This window comes from Siphateles boraxobius, unplaced genomic scaffold (genome assembly GCF_051911475.1).
Source record: "Siphateles boraxobius isolate OS27281-9 unplaced genomic scaffold, OSU_SipBor_1 77, whole genome shotgun sequence".
Lineage (NCBI taxonomy): Eukaryota > Metazoa > Chordata > Actinopteri > Cypriniformes > Leuciscidae > Siphateles > Siphateles boraxobius.
In genome coordinates this window covers 6686664-6698454 of record NW_027509205.1, presented here as the reverse complement: position 1 = coordinate 6698454, position 11791 = coordinate 6686664, and the positions used below count along the sequence as shown (strand labels likewise).

Genomic DNA, 11791 nt, shown 5'->3' with positions numbered 1-11791 from the left:
GTAAATAAATAACAAAACATATTTTTTTTTTCCCTTTCTACTGAATTCAAAAAAAAAGTTCAGGCAGCGCCAAGCAAGAACTAATAGGTTGCTTATCGTAAGATTTTAATGAGCTGTTACAATAGTTATTTAAGTGCATGTTATTTAAGAAGCTGAAACGACTGAAAATACAAATAAACGTATGATACCTGGGTTGTGGTTTTCCTGGTGGAGATGTCTCGTGGACTCGGTGGGTTTGGGCAGGTCTTTTTCAAAGCCCTCGGGGTCTTCAATGGTGTAGGCTCGCGTTGCCTTTTGGCTATGTTGCTGTCCGTGTTTCGGAACTCTTCTTCCCATTGTCTGAATGTGGGCAAGTCTCTTTCCAGCTTGGAAATTCTGTTTGAGCAACGCTGGCAGGATCTTCGCGATGCCCCTGACTCCGGTGCGACTGTCACCCCTAATATTGTTAACCTCTCGGATAAACTTGGTGGTTTTTTGGATGAAAACATGTCTGTGGAGTGTCCATATATACCTTCTACCCTCATATTTATCTTGCACAAACGGCAATAATCGCTTAACGTCATTGTTTACAAAAAAGATCTTTCCCATCGTCTTCTTCCTTGTCTAATTTCTGTCGCTCTACATACGTCATCTGGTATAATCGAAACGATTGGCTATGAGCTACGTACAGGCATATTTGATAGACATTCTTAGCACCCAATAAACTGCGACGGGCATTCTGAAACCACGCCTCAAATACTAGAAATTGCGCATGTGGTTCCCAGACCCAATTCTCTACGAGATTGGGTCTGGCGTTAGCTAGGCTACTTTTGCACACTAGTCCTAGGTCTTTCACCCGATCTGACCCAAACCGGTGCAGAAAGATTCCCTGGAGTCTGATTGCCGACAGCGATGGGGGAAAAAGTCGGAATTTCGATTCACGTTGGCGACGGGACGCCAAAACGTTGGGAGTGGGCGAGGCGGGCTTTACTTAAATGGCCATAACTCTCCAACGGAATGAGACAATTACACCCAAGTCGGTACACCTGTGCACGGGCTCAGCCTGTGCTCAGGTGAAAAGGGATGTGGCGACTGGCCACTTGGTGGCGCTGTAAACAGTAAAAACAACAACATGAATACGGCCATAGGCGACTGTATGTCAGGTGATTTTTCACACATGCACAAGGTATTCATACCACATGATAGAACTCCTCATTCGGAACAACTTTGCTTCTAGGACCACTGCTGCCAATCAAAGCGCTGGTTGAATAATGGAGATTATTTGAAGAATGATGAAAAAAAAACTAAAAAACAGCCCTACTTTTGCAGACTGGTCCTAGGTTGAGAGTTTTACATCTCTCGATCAACCACTGCAGTTCAATTCTCTGGACTTCCTAGGTCGTTAACTACCAGAAGAAGAGGAACTCGAACAATCTGCTCTTTTAACCAGTGTGTCCAGGGGAGAGCGCGAACGCAGTCCCCCACTACCATAAATTATGCAGTCGAGATTCCCACATTTGGGGAATTCGCAGGGGTCAGCACAACCGGAGTGCAATGGCCGAGCCTCGCCCTGGGTGAACCACCTTCCTGATCATGGTGTCTCCCCTTCCAGGTAAGTATGAATTCCCAGGCCTCCCGTCAGAGGCACCGTGTCCCTCTCCGCAATCCTCACCAACGGTCGGACAATCAAACACACACCTGATTCAACTCATCAGCTCATTCGTAAAAACTCCAAGAGATAAGAGAGAGACATCAAAAACCTGCAGCGTCGGGCTCTTTTGCTGTTGTTGTTGTGGATGATGTTGTTTTCATGCTCCGGATCCATGAGCCAAAAATCAATTTCATACGCGGTCACCGGATAGTGGACGAATCAGATGTTAAACGAGATAAGAACAGAGTTGTTGTTTTTTTTCCCCTCTCACACCACCATTACCTGTATAGCATATGATCACCTACAACACCTTTAAAGCACCCATACACAGCAATATACGTTACTTCCATTAACACCTGCTGCCACACAAGACTCGTGTGGGGTGTAGTGTAGTTCCCTGAAGATTTCCCATCACTCCTCTCTCCGGAACAGGCAACCGGCCCAGCACTTCCAGTGCCCAGCGGAGGTCCCCTCCCTCCGGCCCGTTGTTCCCGTAGCCGGCGTTGGTGAGGGTGCATCTACGGGCGGCCAGGTACGGCGGTGGCCGGGTCCTCTTTTGTGCGACCGCAGCCCCCCCATCCGAATAACGACATCCGGCGCCTCCTGCAGCGTTGATCTTACAAGTTGCTCGCACGCGTGGAGGGGCACCGTAACGCGTTTCCCCATCAGCAGGTTTCTGGTGGTCCAGATGGCATCCTTGATATGGTTGAGGGTGAGCCAGAGCGAGGTAAATTGTTTCGATGTCATCTCCTTCAAGCCCTGACCCACACCCAGGATGGCGAGCTTGTATTCCATCCGGACCCCACCCGCTGGCAGGCACGGGAAAACTAGGAGGCTGGTCCTGGTCCACAGGTCCCGCGCAGCACGGCACTCCCAGAGCAGATGCCGCACGGTCTCCGGGCAATTACACCCGGACCGTGGGCAGGTTGAGTCTTTGGCCATGCCTCTGGAGTGCATAACCGCCCTGACCGGGAGGATATCATGGGCCACCATCCACGCTAAGTCCTTATGCCCGTTCCGGAGAGCAGGGTGGGCCGCGTTTTTCCATGTTTGATTTGCCTCACAAAGGGTGAGGCCTGGGATTGGACTCACTGATTCCCGGTCCTGCACAGAAGAGACAAGAGCCTTGTGATTAGTTAAAACTGTGACATCTAAATCCTCTAAAACATGCTTCTTTAAAAACTTCTTAATAAAACTGTATTCTTTTGGAAGGTTAAAAGACACAGGGGTCGTCAAATCAACTGGTAAAAGTTTTAAAAATCTTAAATAAGACCCCATCCAAAATCGTGCAAAGGCTGCGGTCTTGTTTTCTTTGGATGGGGTCACGGCGTATCTCAGGTGCAGGGCGGTAAAACGGCTGCCTAAAAACAGGTGGGGGTCTGGGAGGCCTTTTCCACCATTTTCTGGTCTTTTCTTGACCACCTCCCTCTTCAATCTTTCCCACTTGGACCCCCACAGGAAGTAAAACATCGCCCTCTCTAGGTTCCTCAGGAATTTCCTAGGTGGGATAAAAACAGAACAAACAAGTGACATTAGAGGTAAAATGACGGCTTTAAAAATTAAAACTTTACCTTCCAAAGTCATCTGTCGTAGTCCCCAGAACCCCAGGCTTTTCCTAACTTTCCCTAGCAAGTCAGTCCAGTTTTTACGTCCACCCCCTTCCTTGTCAAATTTAACTCATAAAATCTTAAAATCTGTCTCTTTAAAATCTATATCGAGTCCATCTGTGTCTGTCTCATCCCATGGTCCGAAGTGCAGGGTCTCGGACTTGCTTCTGTTGAGTTTTGCGCCCGAGGCCCGACTGTACCAGTCAGTCAAGTCCATTGCTCTTCGTATGGATAAAATGTCCGTGGCTAAAAGAGTGATGTCGTCCATATATAAAACACACGTTGCTGTCAGTCCACCGGTCCCAGGTATGTCTAGTCCTTTTATCCATGTATCCCATCTCAAGATCTGTGCCAGTGGCTCAATACAAGCCACATACAGAAGGGGAGATAAAGGACACCCCTGACGGACGCCGCTGTGGATATTTACAGCTTTGGAAAGATGCCCATTTACAAGAATTTTGCTTACTAAACCCTCATACAGCAGTCCCACCCAAGCTATAAACCTCTCTGGAAAACCCATTTTTTGCAGTACCTGAAAGAGGTACTGGTGCGAGACCCGGTCAAAAGCTTTTTCGAAATCTAAATTTAGGGCTACAAGCCGAATGTTTCTGTCTCTCGCATAACAGATGGCATCTCTAATCAGAACTAGGCTGTCTGTTATCTTTCTTCTGGGCACAGCACAAGCTTGATCCGGGTGGATTACGTCCTCTAAAACGGTCGACATACGTGTAGTTAAAACTTTACTAAAAAGTTTGCAATCAAAATTTAAAAGCGTAATGGGTCTCCAATTTTTTAGGTCAGTTCGGTCACCTTTTTTGTAAAGTAAAGAGACTATCCCTGTTCTAAAACTGTCCGGAAGTCTGTCAAGGGTCTCAAAGTCTTTAAAAATAGTCAGTAATTCGTGAGCTAAAATATCCCAAAAGGTAAGATAAAACTCCAGGGGGAGTCCCCTCTTAAAACCTTTGAGTGCTTTTTGTGTTTCTAAAATGGTAAAATCTTGGGTTAAAAGCTCATTTGGACTATTTACTTTCTTGACTAAAAAATTTAAAACTTCCTTTAGAGTGGTTTCATGTACTTCTTTTGGACTATATAACTCCTGGTAAAAATGCTCAACCCCTTTTAAAATTTCATGTGTTGTTTTTACTTCCCTCCCTTCTACTTTTACACTGGTCATAGCGCCTCCCCTTGTTAATATCTTTTTTTAAAAATACCTAGTACATTTTTCACCTTCTTCTATATCTCTCTCTTTACTTCTTAAAATAACCCATTTACTTTGAAAACTGGATAAAACTGACATTTCTTTTTTGACCTCTTTCATTTCATCATTAAAATCAAAGCCATTGTTAAAAAGATTAAATATCTTTGTAGTCTTTTTTGCAGCCCCATCATGTATCTCTTTTCCCTATTCTTCTTGTCCCTTCCTACTTTCATAAAAAACTGTCTTGTCCGATCCTTTACCATCTCCCACCACTGTGCATGTGTATCGTAAAAGTCTTGGAGGGTCTGCCATTGGCTGAACTACATCCTCGTCTTCTAAAAGGGAGCAGTTCAGCTTCCACAGCCCTCCCCCTACCGTCACACCCGTGGGGAGTGAAAGGGTGGAAGACAGCATTAAGTGGTCAGAAAAGAAGAGGGGGGTCACTGTGGCATCGGTTGGCGGGCAATCTCTTGTAAAAATATAGTCGATGCGAGAGGCTCTGGAGCCGTCACTACTGAACCAAGTGTAGCCCTCCTCTCTTTGATGCACATTTTTAAAACAGTCGACTAATTTAAAATCTCTCACTAGGCCCTGTAATAAAACCGTTGTCTTATCGACCTTAAAATCCTCTCCTACCCTCTTCCTATCTTTTTTTGATAAAACACAGTTAAAATCCCCTGCCACCACTAGGCGAACCCTACCTAACATGTGGGACTGCAAGTCTTCTAGAAGCTCATACCTTTCATTTTTACCTGTAAAACCATACACATTAAGAACATTTAAATCTCTACCTAAAAAAGTCAGATTCGCTAAAAGAGCCCGCCCTTCCCTCACCACTGTGCTGCCCTTCACCAAGATATTGGGATTTTTAATTAAAATAGCAACACCGTCATTTTTATTTTGGTTTGATCCACTCCATATGGAGGGACCAGGGGGCCACAGTTCTTCCATCTTGGTGTACCTATTTAAAAAGGGCAAAGCACACTCTTGTATTAAAAACACATCTGATTTACAAGTATTTAAAAAGGATAAAATGCTCTGTGCTCGTATGGTGGACCTCACACTTCTTACATTGATGGTTGAGATGGTGAGGGCCATGAGCAGTAAGGTTAAAAAGGTATGAGACATTTAAAACAGAAGAAAATAAAAGACTACAATAAAATCATTAAAATCATGTGATCTCTTGTTGCAATTGCCTTTCCCTCCTCCCAGATGGACTGGCGTCAGGAAGGCAAATGCTTACCACCTCCGGGGCTACCGAGGAAACCTCTTGCGGCTCTTTCGGTGATGATGTTCTTAGCTTTACGTGCAAAAAGGATACCTCATTTGGGGAATCTAGGGGCCACATACGTTCCGGATCTTCCGTATCAGAACTATCCGAACGATGTGCTGCCCTAGGCTTTTTCTCCTCTGTATCAAACAGAGGAGATCCCGCAGGCCTTTTTTGCACCTGAGTATTTGGGAGTGAAAGCTCAGTTTCACTCCCACTGGTTTCTGAAAACGCATCCGGACAGTTTCTAAAGAGGACACTGTTTCTTCCTCTGTCTCCTCTCCTTCCTTATCTTTCACAATTATGGTGGCTTTCAATTCATTGGTGGTGGCTTTCCTTTCAGTTTGAATGTTTGACTCCGCCCCTGTGGCCGCCCCACTTGCTCCCTCTAGCCCAATCCCTGAGGTTGGCAGGAGATTTGAAATTCCCGCCAAAACCTCAGGGACCGCCTCCTCCTTCCTTTGTTCTTTTGTTTGGTGTGCTTGTGGGGTGGCCATTTTTAGCTTGTTGGCAAAACTTTTAGGGCAGTCTCTGTAGAGATGGGTTGATTCTCCACAAAGATTGCACCGCCTGCCATTGGTACATTTTTCAAAACTGTGACCAATTTCTTTACACTTCCCACATACTAATTCTTGGCATGCCTCGGCAAGATGCCCAACTCTTCCACATTTACTACACAGCTTGGGCATCCCTCGATAGTGTATGTAGCCTCTGTTTTCTCCCAGCACAATCATAGAAGGCAGATGTTTCAGGCCCTGGTAGCCCCCAGCGTCTTCCCATTGTTTGATGGGAATCCGCCAGGAGCAATTCCAAATGCCATCCTCATCTAGCACTTTGACAGGCTGATTTCTAACAGTGCAAAATCTACCCAGCCAGACACAAATATCATCTCCAGTCACTGTTTCGTTAAACATCCTGACAATCACAGTTTTAAGTGTGTTATCAGAAAGCTTCTCCACCGTGAACATGGAGAACTGGGCCTTAACAGTTTCAAACCTTTGCCAAAAATCATTAAGAAGGGAAGCAGTCTTGAAGCTCAAATCAAATCCCTTGTTTAGGGGCAGAGTCATCAAACAATTCAAGTTGTCTGGCTTAAAATGTAAGGTCTTTTGGATCAGCTTCCTGGAAAAATCCATACGGGACATACCCAGGAGCTTCCCCTCAACCTCTCGGAATATAAAACGCACGCTGTGGTGCCTCCGCACGCCGGCACGGGCAGCCGACATGATGGAGGCAACGACAGCCTAAAAGGTTTAAAACTATACAATGAATAAATAAATAAATAAATAAATAACAAGATAAAAGGATAAAATAGGTCTTACCTTAAATCTGTAAAATAGAAAGCAGCAAGTTCAATTTACCTCCCGAAAGGTGTAGGGCCCGGAACACAAGCGATCTCGAGCCAGGAAACCTCCAAGAGGCGATCGCAACTCCACCTGACGACCAGATACTTGATCTTAGCCAAAAGGCCGAGAAGCGATGACACAATGACGCAGAGGCGGGGGAGCCGTCAAAGGCCACGCCCACCTGGGCCGTGGCGAGAGGGTCTAAAGGTCGCCAACAAACAAGCTCAGCTCACAGCAATACAAGCTCAGCTTGACTGTTGACACCGAAAATGGATCACAGCAGAGCGCACAACACGACACTTTGGAGTGCAACCTGGGATTTTGGACCAACAAACAGTCTGCCCTAAAAGTGAGCGGGCAGACCAAAGCGTACGTCGTAGAGACTTGAAACTCTTGAGGGATGGTAGTACCTGCCCGGTCTACAACATCACCAAGGCTCGGCCCAATCGGCCCCGAGGTGGGTCTGCAGCGATCAGAAGTACGAAATACCTCGTAACTCCTGAACCGTCCGTCGCAGACCCAAGTGTCTTACATCACCGGAATCCTTGGCTCGGGCCGAACAAGACGCAGGCCTCGGATTCGATGGTTGCGCTGGCGAGATTTTCGGGTATTTGGGATTTTGTGAAAAAGCTACTTTTGCACACTAGTCCTAGGTCTTTCGCCCGATCTGACCCAAACCGGTGCAGAAAGATTCCCTGGAGTCTGATTGCCGACAGCGATGGGGGAAAAAGTCGGAATTTCGATTCACGTTGGCGACGGGACGCCAAAACATTTGGGAGTGGGCGAGGCGGGCTTTACTTAAATGGCCATAACTCTCCAACGGAATGAGACAATTACACCCAAGTCGGTACACCTGTGCACGGGCTCAGCCTGTGCTCAGGTGAAAAGGGATGTGGCGACTGGCCACTTGGTGGTGCTGTAAACAGTAAAAACAACAACATGAATATGGCCATAGGCAACTGTATGTCAGGTGATTTTTCACACATGCACAAGGTATTCATACCACATGATAGAACTCCTCATTCGGAACAACTTTGCTTCTAGGACCACTGCTGCCAATCAAAGCGCTGGTTGAATAATGGAGATTATTTGAAGAATGATGAAAAAAAACCTAAAAAACAGCCCTACTTTTGCAGACTGGTCCTAGGTTGAGAGTTTTACATCTCTCGATCAACCACTGCAGTTCAATTCTCTGGACTTCCTAGGTCGTTAACTACCAGAAGAAGAGGAACTCAAACAATCTGCTCTTTTAACCAGTGTGTCCAGGGGAGAGCGCGAACGCAGTCCCCCACTACCATAAATTATGCAGTCGAGATTCCCACATTTGGGGAATTCACAGGGGTCAGCACAACCGGAGTGCAATGGCCGAGCCTCACCCTGGGTGAACCTTCTTCCTGATCATGGTGTCTCCCCTGCCAGGTAAGTATGAATTCCCAGGCCTCCCGTCAGAGGGACCCTGTCACTCTCCGCAATCCTCACCAACGGTCGGACAATCAAACACACACCTGATTCAACTCATTAGCTCATTCGTAAAAACTCCAAGAGATAAGAGAGAGACATCAAAAATCTGCAGCGTCGGGCTCTTTTGCTGTTGTTGTTGTGGATGATGTTGTTTTCATGCTCCGGATCCATGAGCCAAAAATCAATTTCATACGCGGTCACCGGATAGTGGACGAATCAGATGTTAAACGAGATAAGAACAGAGTTGTTGTGTTTTTCCCCGTTTTTTTCCCTCTCACACCACCATTACCTGTATAGCATATGATCACCTACAACACCTTTAAAGCACCCATACACAGCAATATACGTTACTTCCATTAACACCTGCTGCCACACAAGACTAAAACATCTCTTTCATTGAACACAGTTTTGGGGGCTGCACCGTTCCCAGAAGTACTGCAATACCGGGTCGATGCGTGGAGTGGACGGAGCAAGCCCCTGTTCCATCTCCCAGTTCCAAATATCAATTTAATATATGGTGCCCGGGTAAGGCACGTACCAGATATTAAACTGATAAGAACAGATTTTTTTTCTTTTTTACACCAAAACCATATGTCACAGCAATATCACTCAATATTAATACAGCATAATTTCTCTTTTTTACATTCCATGATGTAAAGACTATTGAAAAGCAAAGAACAAAAAAACAGAAAAACTCTCCCTTTACCCCACTCCAACCCTCTGCAACCCTCTCCATACCCTCTTAGTCTCCTCTTCCCCATAACACACTTTGTAAGCTTTAACCTCTGCTGACATTTTCCCAAGTAAACTTAAAAATAACCTCTTTGACTCCATCCGAGGAATCTGCTTCCTCAAACACACAGTTCTCGATTCCCAAAGAACCTGTTTTCCCTCAGAAATCGTACTCCAAATTATTCTCCTACTTTCTTTTACAAAACCTTCTAAACCCACCCCATATATCACCAGATTCCTTGAAACAATCGGCCCTCCCCATCTATCCCACCATCGCATTACTAACCTCCAAAACGCACCGGCCCCAGGACATGTCCAAAAGACGTGCTCAACAGTCTCATCTTGACTACAACCAATTGGGCACTTCGGAGACCTACCTGAACCATGTCTATATAATCTTTCTCTTACTGGTGTAGGATTACAAATGTATTTAAATGTTTAATTTAGATTTCCAATACAATAGTATTTTATATTGAGAAAGTTTATAAATGATGAGACCAGGAAATCTCTGCAAATGGTAGGGGTTCCCAGCAGGATATTCCTGACTGTCCCATCTCATTACGAGAAGGCTAGGCTTTTCCTGTTCTCATTGTTTTACGGGGTGAAGAGTCATGCTGAGCAAGTTTGAACACCTGTTATTTTATTACTGAGACCATTTGTCTCATCTCAGTACGAGAAGTCTATGTCTTTCCTGTTCTCGTGTCTCGGAGTTCTCATCTCAGTACGAGAAGTCTATGTCTTTCCTGTTCTCGTGTCTCATGCTGAGCAGGTTCCACAATCTGTATACCTTATTTACATTTGCTTTGTTTTCAGAGAAGTCTCCACCTATATGCAATCCCTCCCCCTTGAAATGTATATAAACTACAATGTAAAGTTCCCTTAGTTAGACTTGATTGAGATGACTACAGCGACGAAATAAAGAACTTATACCTCAACAATCTCCTGGTCTGCAACTCTATCTTTTCTACACTTGAGAAGAAGAAGTTCACAACAGATGGTGCCCTGTGACCCGGATGGAGAAACTGAAACTCAACAAAGAATGAACTTTTGAAACTTCAAAGCTCAAAGATCTCAACAAAGATCTGACTTTCCAGTTCCAGATTGAATCTTTTGAATCCAGAAAGATCTCAACAAAGCTGCCTGAGTTCGCGAACTGAATCTCAACAAAGATCTCAACAAAGCTGACTGTGTTCCAGAACTGAATCTCAACAAAGATCTCAACAAAGCTAACTGAGTTCCAGAACCAAGCTCAACAAAGATCTCTGACTGAGTTTCCAGACGGAATTTTTTCCATACAACAATAATTTGGTGAGTTTCACTCCATTCAAAGAACCGTTGAAAAACCAGTAAAAATTATCCTCTGTGCCATCAGAGAAAGAGTTATCAGACAGCTGTAGTGTTTGATTACCCAAAGTTATCCTTTAGAAGTTGTCTTTTAAAGATTAAAATATATCCTCTGTTCAGGCAGGGACGTTTTTAACATCACATGTTAAAAAGATATCCTCTGTGTCAGGCAGGGAAGATTAGTAGTATTTTGCTAATTATTTGTTTTGTTGTTTGTTACCTTGTGGTGTTACCCTCTAAAAAATGTCTTTTAGAGAAGAGAGTTTGATCCTCTGAATAGTCAGGGAAGTTGTTGGTATCCTCTGTGCAGACAGGGAAGATTTTAGCATTCAAGTTAAAATATTGTTAGCCTCTGTGCAAGCAGAGAAGAGGTAGTCTTACAGGCTATTTATTTTGGTTACCCTTTTAAAAGTTTTTCTTTTAGAGAGGAAAGTTTGATCCTCTGTTTCAGGCAGGGAAGAGTTAGCAATACATGCTAGTAATTTTGTTTTATCCTCTAAAAAGTTAGGAAGGTGAAAGATCCTTTCCGTTTCTTTCAGGGAAGATTAGCGTAACGTGCTAATATTTTGTGTTTCATCCTCTGTTTCTGGCAGGGAAGTTAAATGTGATGTGTTGGTAACAAGGAAGGTTTATCAACAGTTTGATCTGTGACATAAGTGTAGACTCTTTTGATCAGAGAAGTTTTAGTGTTTTTGATTGTGTGATAAAGAAATCCACAAAATGGTTAGAACGAATGCTAGGCTGGTTCCAACAACTGAAAAATTTGGTCTTGCGACTCCTTTGTGGTCAGATAGTGAATTTAAAACACTGTTAGGAGAACAAATGAACCTAATAGTCACTGAGAAAGTTAGAAAAGAACTAACGCAGAAATATGAGATTCATCCAGACAAAACTTGGTCGGTAGATGAGTGTAAAAAAGTACTAAGAGCAAGTATTCGCAAGAACAATGTGAAAGGCATAATATGTTGCCATAGAGAATTTGGTTTAGCACTAGCTACAGAACAGTCTAAACGCAACTCAGAGCTAGAGAAACAGATTAATGAGCTCCGGGCTAAAGTTTCCTCTTTAACCAAGAAATTGAACCGCAACAAAGATGCAGAAAAAACTGATGGGGAAGAAGTAAGTCATCCTGATAACATTTACCCTGATTTACGAACGTTCTTTGAAACAGATGTAGCCGTCCAATCAGTCACTGATAAGACT

The 11791-nt window shown here is 44.3% G+C and overlaps 2 non-coding genes and 1 pseudogene across 2 annotated transcripts; all 3 read right to left on the bottom strand.

Moving 5' to 3' along the window:
* Positions 1 to 1435: 1435 nt before the first annotated feature.
* On the bottom strand, positions 1436 to 1599 carry LOC143726974 (U1 spliceosomal RNA). The gene has a single exon (XR_013199195.1). It is a non-coding gene; the product is annotated as a U1 spliceosomal RNA (small nuclear RNA).
* A 6715-nt stretch (positions 1600 to 8314) lies between these two features.
* Positions 8315 to 8478, bottom strand: LOC143726982 (U1 spliceosomal RNA). Its single transcript, XR_013199203.1, has one exon. It is a non-coding gene; the product is annotated as a U1 spliceosomal RNA (small nuclear RNA).
* Positions 8479 to 8922: 444 nt separating this feature from the next.
* On the bottom strand, positions 8923 to 9103 carry LOC143727494 (U2 spliceosomal RNA; annotated as a pseudogene).
* Between the last annotated feature and the right edge of the window lie 2688 nt (positions 9104 to 11791).